We start from the raw sequence: 10959 nt of genomic DNA, 5'->3' as shown, positions 1-10959 counted from the left end.
TTGTCGAATTAAAAAGTTTAGCTCCCCCTAGAACTAAGCTCGCCCTTATAACAAAACTCCCCCTTAAATTGTGCACGTTGGAAAAATATATATATTAAAACACATCAAGCACACATTTTATTCAAAGCAAACATGAAACATAGTAATGCATATATGAAAATATGCATGGAAGACACATAAATTGGATTTATAGGTAGGCATTCTTCAAATTGCCTTGGCCTATTTCTTGAGGTGAATGTAGTGATGAGTGTCTCTTATAATTCCTTCTAGCTTATTTAGATGTCATTCGATTTTTAGAACATTTTCGTGAATGACACTGCTTTGTCCTGTGGTCGAAAGGAGTTTAAAGTTTGGAGGGTTATCAAGAGAAGGTTCAACAAATGGTCTGGTTGAAGCTCTGCAAATCGGGTATGACGAAACTTGAGCAGCGTAGTGATAGGAAGATGTCAATTTGAGATGAGCAAAGAGTTTAGTTAGGTGAAGGCTATAAGGTAGTTTCAAGAAGGGTTCTTGAGCTGCCTGTTGCATTCTAGATGCCATCAGAAATGCAATGTTTACCTTAAGTGAGTGTATGATACACCACAAAAGAGTAACCTCATTTGCATTCATTCTCTAAAGTAATTTACCCTTTCTATATACATATATGGAGATGATCTGTTGCCATAGATCATATGTTGAAGCAATGTGATGCACTAAGAAACCCTCTTTGTTGACGGACTCAAATTTAAGTGGTCCTTCACTCAGTGTTTCAAGAACACATTCTTTTTCTAACCATTCCGGAAACTCATCAAATGAGTTTGGGTTAAGGAAGAATTTGATCCCGTTACTTGGAACATCCAAGATGTTTTCGAATTCTTCAAGTGTCAAGGAATAGCTTTTGCATAGAGAGTGAATGATATCTTCATATTATCATGGAATTGGAAGTTTGCATAAAATTCATTCACATGGAGAGGATATAGAGGTCCTCGAAGATTGAGAAAGACATTCCAATTCACACTAGAGAAGTTGGCCAGCGAATAGGTTGAGAGTTGATGGGTTGACACTTCTCTTCCTTCGGCAATTTGTCTCATGATTTGATTGTGGGTTTTTAGGTATTGTGATGGTGGGTATGAGTTTTGGTTAAATGTACTAGTTTTTATAGAGACCTACTAGGAATCACTTTTACTTTTTCTCAAGACAGGTAGGTTAAATGAGTAAAGTCTTTTGGTTGACAAGTTAATTTTCACTTGAAAAAAGTTATTGAGCCTAATAGGATAAAATAATTTGTTAGTTTATGCAGGGTTTATTCTGCGGTTGAGCTGCGGTCGTCCATGATGTAAGTCATGGATTAATCGTTTACAAAAAACTTAAACTCGTTGGTACAGGACATACATGGTTAGGTTCACAGTCGACATACTTGGACTAAAAACACGTAATAAGCACACACGAATACTTTATTAAACATGCATATTGAAGTTCTCAAACGTTATTGTTTTAAACATTCAACCATTCAACCATAGAGAGTTTTCATGAGAGTTTGTTAGAATTCTTCGCTCGAATCATCATCCTCCTCATTTCCCGACCTACAGGTCAAGCTTCTGATCACTCCTTTTAGTAATTTCTTCACCTTTGATTCCCTTTTCATACTTTCAATTTAAGTCTGATAAATCTTATCCATCTTGGCATTGACCCCAAGATCCCTTACCGATTCATCTTCTTCTTCATTTTCACTGTCTGATATATCAATAGCTCATCTGCTCGTTCCTGCCTCATTGGTAGTTCTTCTTCGTTTGGAGGTTGATCCTCCTGTTGTTTTTGGTGGTAGGATTGGTTTATGAATGAGTGGAAGAGAGTCATCACTTGTGATTTTGAGGTACCTAAACAGTTTGTTTAGATGCATTCCATAAGGCAATCCTCGAGTTGTTTCGGTGATGAATCCACTCATCCTGGTTGCCATCAGATAGGCAATATTTACTTTGATTCCATTTTCCAAGCACCACAAGAGATCAACTTGAGTAGCATGAATGTTTGAGTGATTTCCTGATCTGCAGTAGATGTTGTAGTCAATGACTTTGTTCCAAACTTCATACTCAGATGAAAGATGTCTTCCCAGTACTCCAGACATCTCGATCTCATCTCAAGGAGCACTTTCTTTGCATAGTGTATCTGTCACTGCCATTTTGTTGGAGATAAAATTTGGGAGATATGCCAGTCCATGATGTGAACTGAAGAATTCTTCACCATTCGTTGGAACTTGGAGAATGCGGCCGAAATCTATAAGAGAATAGCAATAATTTGTCCCTTAAAGACTAAAGGAGACTACATAATTTGCATAAAATTCGCGAATGAGAGATGGATAAATGGGACCATCAAGAGTGAGAAATGCCTCCCGTTGAAGAGTTTTGAATTATCTCACAAGCTCTGGCATTTGATCGTGGGCAACTTTTCTTCCTTCAGTGATAGGACATATAGAGAGAAACCAAGCGTTGTACTTAATTCTCTCTGTAGGATCTGATGGTGGGTCGTATGAGTCCTTTCTTCTTGGTTCGTTTCCTCTTGCCATTTTTCTACACAATGATACTTCAGATTAGTTCAAGGTGTATAATTCAATTGTAGGCAACAACTTTTGAAAACTTTAATTATCATCAATACTTAAATGTTTTGATGTTAATGTTTTTCACATTTTCACTCTTCATTAGTGTCAATGAGTTTGCAACTAGATTAAGATTTTCACAAAGTTCATATGTGTTCTAGACTTTTGAGATCATCATCAACACATGTTTTGACATCTAACATTATTACACTCAATTTGCAACAATGTTGTTTATATCATATGAACAATGCTTCTATGAAAACCTAACCTAGATGTATAATGAACCCTAGAATTAGTCATTGTTAAATTAACGCATAGATAGGTACTACTACAATCGTTTCCAAGTTGTTCTACAAGAACAATTTTGATTGTTTGCATCAATTCAAGTTTTGACTTACTCTAGTTAGGGTTTCTTCATAACCCTAATCCATCATACAATTACAATTTAATGTTAGGAAAGCAAGGATTAATCATACCGAAAGTAGGAATTGAAATTGAGGGAATGAGCGTTCTTCTCTGTGCGGTCGATCTCCTCAACCGTGTGTAGGTGTGTGTGTTTTGAAGTGGGTTGAAAAGAAATAAAAGTGAGGGTTTAGTTAAATTTAAGACAGAATCGGACCACGCACGGTCGAAGCACGGTCGACCGTGGTGTAAGCCGTGCAGGAATTTGTACACGTACAGGACAGGAATCTGCGGTCGTGTATACGGTCAGCCGTGGTGCTGCCGTGGATCCTTCTGATCACTTATTTCATCACTTCTTCTTTCTTCAAACGCATTTTAACGATTCTTAGGTTCTATAGAATACTTGAGGACAAGTTTTCTTTTCCTAACATTGAATGATTACATCCTCCCGATGTTTAATCATCAATGACACGTAATATACTATATCTATATGTATATATATATATATATATATATATATATATATATATATATATATATATATATATATATATTCATATTTAATAATTCACATAGTATACACAAAACACATCAATCTTGTATTTAGCATGCAATATCTATTTTCACATAAACACACATTCCTAAGGCAAGTAAGCTTCCTACACTAATCTTTTAAAATCACTTTTCTAAAATAATTTTGCATTTGCAAGAAAAACTTTTCATTAATACAAAGTCTTTTTGAGAAGGTTATTCTCATTAGCATTTGATCATTGATTTTGATTGATTTTAAGATTACCCAATCCTTGACTTATCCCTACCATGGAATTGCTAGCTTGGTCAATTTTTCCCATATTTTCAATTTTCCTAATAATAGACAATGGACTTTTATTACACGATTTGTGTTTGCTAGAATCGTGACATATATTCGTTTCATGTTTACCCCTTGATGAATCACCAACAATCATACTTTCAAGTTTTCCTTTCAAGGTGTTATTTTCATCAATTAAAATTTTGTTAAGTTGTCTAACTTTATGTAATTCTTTCTCCAAAAGTTTTACTTTGTCACGACTACTATCATACACAAATTTAATAGTCTTGTAATCATCTAACAATTCTTCATAATTAAAAGGATAGAATACATGTACCTCATTGCAATCCATGCTTGAGACATCATCTTCTTTGAATGGAGATTCAACATCTTCTTCACTTTGACCATCTTGATCCAAATCATTCCAAGAACTCATGAGGTAAAAGTCTTCATTTCCATTCAACCCTTTTGCTTGAGAATCACCAACCTTTTCCAAATCGTTCCCAATCCCTTTACCCTTTAAACTCCTAGAGTTTAAATTTTCTTGAGAACATAGTGAATCCCAACATTCTTTAGCACTTTCACATGAAATTATCTTTAACCTTTCTTCACTAGGAAAAATTCTATGAAGTAGTGAAATTGCATCAAATTGTTTCAAAACATCATTGTTTTGAAATGTTGACTTCACTACCCTTGAACTAGCTTGTGGTACAAAGTCTCCTACTTTGATTATTCTCCACAAGTAGTAATCCTTAGATTTGAGATAAGACTCAAATCTTAATTTCCACACATCAATATTCATCTTATCAAACATTGGTGCTTCTTTCACTAATTCTTCCAAGTATCCCATAGTTTGAGTTGATCCGAGAATCGTTGACCCAAGTTTTTGTACAAAAATTATTTTGACGCTTTCGCGATCATTTATAGCGCAATGATTTGAGCAACCGCTCTGATACCAATTGTAAGTAACTAGAGGGGGGTTGAATAGTTACTTGATACGTTTTTAACACTTTTTCGATTGATCACCAAATTCGATTTAACTTTGATCAACCAACTCAGCTCAAACTTGATGTGTGTAGTGTATATGTTCGAAATGATAAATGAAGTAATGTAAAGAACATAGACACAAGGATTTATAGTGGTTCGGGTGGATGTTAACTAATCCATCTTAATCCACTCCCCGATTACACTAATCGGGATTTGTTGCATCACTAAGCACTTTTCTCCAAATCCGGTGGAGATCCGATTTACAAGTCTTCAACTTCTTTGGTAGACAACAAACCTAATATTTCTATCCCTTTGAAAGATCAACTCCAACCTAGATCAACTTGTCTTCACCTTGGACAAGTATTAATATCCAAATAAGATTAATCAACTTCCTAAGTCCCTTTAAGGAAGTAGATCACTAAGCTAGCATATGCTTCTACTAATTGAAGTTACAAGACTTATACACTTTGCAATAATGATCCAGACAATTCTAGGACATACATTACATTAAGTAAACTCACAAGATGTGATGACCCGTCCTAATCTATAAGGACGAATACAATAACATATGATTACATTGCGAGGTATTTGACCTCTAAATGATACAATTTACAAATATTGCATTCGTTTTTAAAAGACAAACTTTCATTACATCGAAAGTTAACAGGCATGCATACCATTTCATATTATATCAAACTATCAATGACTTAATAATAATCTTGTTGAACTCAACGACTCGAATGCAACGTCTTTTGAAATATGCCATGAATGACTCCAAGTAATATCTTTAAAATGACAAATGCAAAGCGGAAGATTTCTTTAATACCTGAGAATAAACATGCTTAAAAGTGTCAACCAAAAGGTTGGTGAGTTTATTAGTTTATCATAATCAATCATTTCCGTAATAGTAATAGACCACAAGATTTCAGTTTCCATAAATATCCGTACACTCGCAAGTGTATAAAAGTATTCTATAAGTTGTTGAGCGCTTCGATAACCATACTTAACAATTAATGTGGCATATTACCTTTATTATGAAATCTCCTTACACTGTACCAAGTGTAGTAAAAACGAAGTACTATACAACCGTTTACGATACTATAGCGACTAGCCCGGTTGGGGTTGTCAAACCCGATAGATCTATCAATAGGATTCGCGCTTACATGTTCTTACAACATGTAAATATTAGTTACCAAGCTATTAGGGAAAAAATATGCAAAGTGGGACAACTCAACGTAGAATATGTTTTTAGTACTTGTGTCCATTTCGTAAAACAGTTATAAAAAAGCGCATGTATTCTCAGCCCAAAAATATATATAAAAAGGGAGTAATGAAACTCACCTGTAAGTCGTTGATAGTAAATAATATTATTTTTCAATTAGATGAAAAATACGACTCGGCCTTCGACAGGTGCACGAACCTATAATAATAATAATATGTATCAACTATACTATAATTATATTTGATTAATAATTATATCATACTTATATGATACTTTAAATTGTCAAGTTAGTAGTCCAATGTTAGTAGTCCAATGTTAGTAGTCCAACAGTCCGATAGTTCAATAGTCCAATAGTCCAATATATATATATATATATATATATATATATATATATATATATATATATATATATATATATATATATATATATATATATATATATATATATATAAATATGTATATCGTGTTAGAATTAACTAACACTACTATATATTGTCTTAATATAATTAAGACTATAATATATTGTTGTAGAACTAACTACAACTACTATAAATTATATTTCTATTAGGACGGGATCAAGACATGTATAAATACATGTAGGATATAGGTAAAGTTAGCTATGATAGGGTTAGTATAGAATTGTTAGAAAATTTAACGTAGCTAAAACAAGCAAATCTATCCAATTTTGTTTTACCCATAACTTATTCATTTTAAATCCGTTTTGAGTGTTTCCAATTGCCATGGTGTAGTGACCCGAACTTTTCCATGTTTATATATATTAATTGAGATTGATATTTACATGATTAAATGTTTCCAACATGTTAAGCAATCAAACTTGTTAAGACTTGATTAATTGAAATATGTTTCATATAGACAATTGACCACCCAAGTTGACCGGTGATTCACGAACGTTAAAACTTGTAAAAACTATATGATGACATATATATGGATATATATATATATAGTTAACATGATACTATGATAAGTAAACATATCATTAAGTATATTAACAATGAACTACATATGTAAAAACAAGACTACTAACTTAATGATTTTTAAACGAGACATATATGTAACGATTATCGTTGTAAAGACATTTAATGTATATATATCATATTAAGAGATATTCATGCATGATAATATCATGATAATATAATAATTTAAAATCTCATTTGATATTATAAACATTGGGTTAACAACATTTAACAAGATCGTTAACCTAAAGGTTTCAAAACAACACTTACATGTAACGACTAACGATGACTTAACGACTCAGTTAAAATGTATATACATGTAGTGTTTTAATATGTATTTATATACTTTTGAAAGACTTCAATACACTTATCAAAATACTTCTACTTAACAAAAATTCTTACAATTACATCCTCGTTCAGTTTCATCAACAATTATACTCGTATGCACCCGTATTCGTACTCGTACAATACACAGCTTTTAGATGTATGTACTATTGGTATATACACTCCAATGATCAGCTCTTAGCAGCCCATATGAGTCACCTAACACATGTGGGAACCATCATTTGGAAACTAGCATGAAATATCTCATAAAATTACAAAAATATGAGTAATCATTCATGACTTATTTACATGAAAACAAAATTACATATCCTTTATATCTAATCCATACACCAACGACCAAAAACACCTACAAACACTTTCATTCTTCAATTTTCTTCATCTAATTGATCTCTCTCAAGTTCTATCTTCAAATTCTAAGTGTTCTTCATATATTCTACAAGTTCTAGTTACATAAAATCAAGAATACTTTCAAGTTTGCTAGCTCACTTCCAATCTTGTAAGGTGATCATCCAACCTCAAGAAATCTTTGTTTCTTACAGTAGGTTATCATTCTAATACAAGGTAATAATCATATTCAAACTTTGGTTCAATTTCTATAACTATAACAATCTTATTTCAAGTGATGATCTTACTTGAACTTGTTTTCGTGTCATGATTCTGCTTCAAGAACTTCGAGCCATCCAAGGATCCGTTGAAGCTAGATCCATTTTTCTCTTTTCTAGTAGGTTTATCCAAGGAACTTAAGGTAGTAATGATGTTCATAACATTATTCGATTCATACATATAAAGCTATCTTATTCGAAGGTTTAAACTTGTAATCACTAGAACATAGTTTAGTTAATTCTAAACTTGTTCGCAAACAAAAGTTAATCCTTCTAACTTGACTTTTAAAATCAACTAAACACATGTTCTATATCTATATGATATGCTAACTTAATGATTTAAAACCTGGAAACACGAAAAACACCGTAAAATCGGATTTACGCCGTCGTAGTAACACCGCGGGCTGTTTTGGGTTAGTTAATTAAAAACTATGATAAACTTTGATTTAAAAGTTGTTATTCTAAGAAAATTATTTTTATTATGAACATGAAACTATATCCAAAAATTATGGTTAAACTCAAAGTGGAAGTTTGTTTTCTAAAATGGTCATCTAGACGTCGTTCTTTCGACTGAAATGACTACCTTTACAAAAATGACTTGTAACTTATTTTTCTGACTATAAACCTATACTTTTTTTGTTTAGATTCATAAAATAGAGTTCAATATGAAACCATAGCAATTTGATTCACTTAAAACGGATTTAAAATGAAGAAGTTATGGGTAAAACAAGATTGGATAATTTTTTCTCATTTTAGCTACGTGAAAATTGGTTACAAATCTATTCCAACCATAACTTAATCAACTTGTATTGTATATTATGTAATCTTGAGATACCATAGACACGTATACAATGTTTCGACCTATCATGTCGACACATCTATATATATTTCGGAACAACCATAGACACTCTATATGTGAATGTTGGAGTTAGCTATACAAGGTTGAGGTTGATTCCAAAATATATATAGTTTGAGTTGTGATCAATACTGAGATATGTATACACTGGGTCGTGGATTGATTCAAGATAATATTTATCGATTTATTTCTGTACATCTAACTGTGGACAACTAGTTGTAGGTTACTAACGAGGACAGCTGACTTAATAAACTTAAAACATCAAAATATATTAAAAGTGTTGTAAATATATTTTGAACATACTTTGATATATATGTATATATTGGTATAGGTTCGTGAATCAACCAGTGGCCAAGTCTTACTTCCTGACGAAGTAAAAATCTGTGAAAGTGAGTTATAGTCCCACTTTTAAAATCTAATATTTTTGGGATGAGAATACATGCAGGTTTTATAAATGATTTACAAAATAGACACAAGTATGTGAAACTACATTCTATGGTTGAATTATCGAAATCGAATATGCCCCTTTTTATTAAGTCTGGTAATCTAAGAATTAGGGAACAGACACCCTAATTTACGCGAATCCTAAACATAGATCTATTGGGCCTAACAAACCCCATCCAAAGTACCGGATGCTTTAGTACTTCGAAATTTATATCATATCCGAAGGGTGTCCCGGAATGATGGGGATATTCTTATATATGCATCTTGTTAATGTCGGTTACCAGGTGTTCACCATATGAATGATTTTTATCTCTATGTATGGGATGTGTATTGAAATATGAAATCTTGTGGTCTATTATTATGATTTGATACATATAGGTTAAACCTATAACTCACCAACATTTTTGTTGACGTTTTAAGCATGTTTATTCTCAGGTGATTATTAAGAGCTTCCGCTGTCGCATACTTAAATAAGGACGAGATTTGGAGTCCATGCTTGTATGATATTGTGTAAAAACTGCATTCAAGAAACTTATTTTGTTGTAACATATTTTTATTGTAAACCATTATGTAATGGTCGTGTGTAAACAGGATATTTTAGATTATCATTATTTGATAATCTACGTAAAGCTTTTTAAAACCTATTTCTATGAAATAAAGGTTATGGTTTGTTTTAAAAATGAATGCAGTCTTTGAAAAATGTCTCATATAGAGGTCAAAACCTCGCAACGAAATCAATTAATATGGAACGTTTTTAATCAATAAGAACGGGACATTTCAGTTGGTATCCGAGCGTTGGTCTTAGAGAACCAGAATTTTGCATTAGTGTGTCTTATCGAGTTTGTTAGGATGCATTAGTGAGTCTGGACTTCGACCGTGTTTACTTGAAAAATGATTGCTTAAAAAATTTTGTTGGAAACTATATATTTTTAACATGTGAATATTATGTGATATATTAATCTCTTAACGCGTTTGATATTATGTGATAGATGTCTACCTCTAGAACAAGTTCCATTGACTCACCTAATAATAATGAAGAGTCAAATGTAAATTGGAATGATTCGTGGACTGATTCACAAGTTCCCGAAGAGGAACCGGAAGAAGAGTCGGAACCGGAAGAAGAATCGGAACCGGAAGAAGAATCGGAACCGGATGAAGAAATAGAACCGGTGGGGGAAATAATAAAACGGTTAAGTAAAAGAAAATCCTCAACCAACCGACCAAGGTTAATTATGGTCAATGGTGTTTCCGCCAAGGAAGCAAAATATTGGGAGGATTACCAATTCTTCGATGAATCGGATTCCGACGAGAATTCCGATGATGTTATAGAAATTACCCCAACTGAATTTAAAAAGGCAAAAGAAAATAATAAGGGAAAGGGCATAAAAATAGAGAAATCTAATTCCAACCCCGATGAACTTTATATGTATCGTCAACCCCCAAAGTCCTTAAGTTGTAACAATGACCCGGGAACCTCTAAACCACCAGGTTTTTCTAAACCAATGTGGAAAACGACGGCTCGTATTAGGGGAACATCATATATCCCTAGAAACTTGGCAAAACGAACCAAAACCGAAGAAGAAGAAACAAGCGAGTCGGAATAAGATAGTTGTATTCGTGTGGTGTAATATATGTAATATAGTGTGCTTATGCTTTATGATATATGTAAAAATTGCTTGTATTAATAAGTATTTTTTTTATGAATCTAACTCTTGTCTATTTTACAGTATAAAAACACAAAATGGAT

This window comes from Rutidosis leptorrhynchoides, chromosome 5, assembly GCF_046630445.1.
Source record: "Rutidosis leptorrhynchoides isolate AG116_Rl617_1_P2 chromosome 5, CSIRO_AGI_Rlap_v1, whole genome shotgun sequence".
In the NCBI taxonomy this organism is placed as follows: Eukaryota; Viridiplantae; Streptophyta; class Magnoliopsida; order Asterales; family Asteraceae; genus Rutidosis; species Rutidosis leptorrhynchoides.
Note: the sequence above shows the minus strand (reverse complement) of the source record.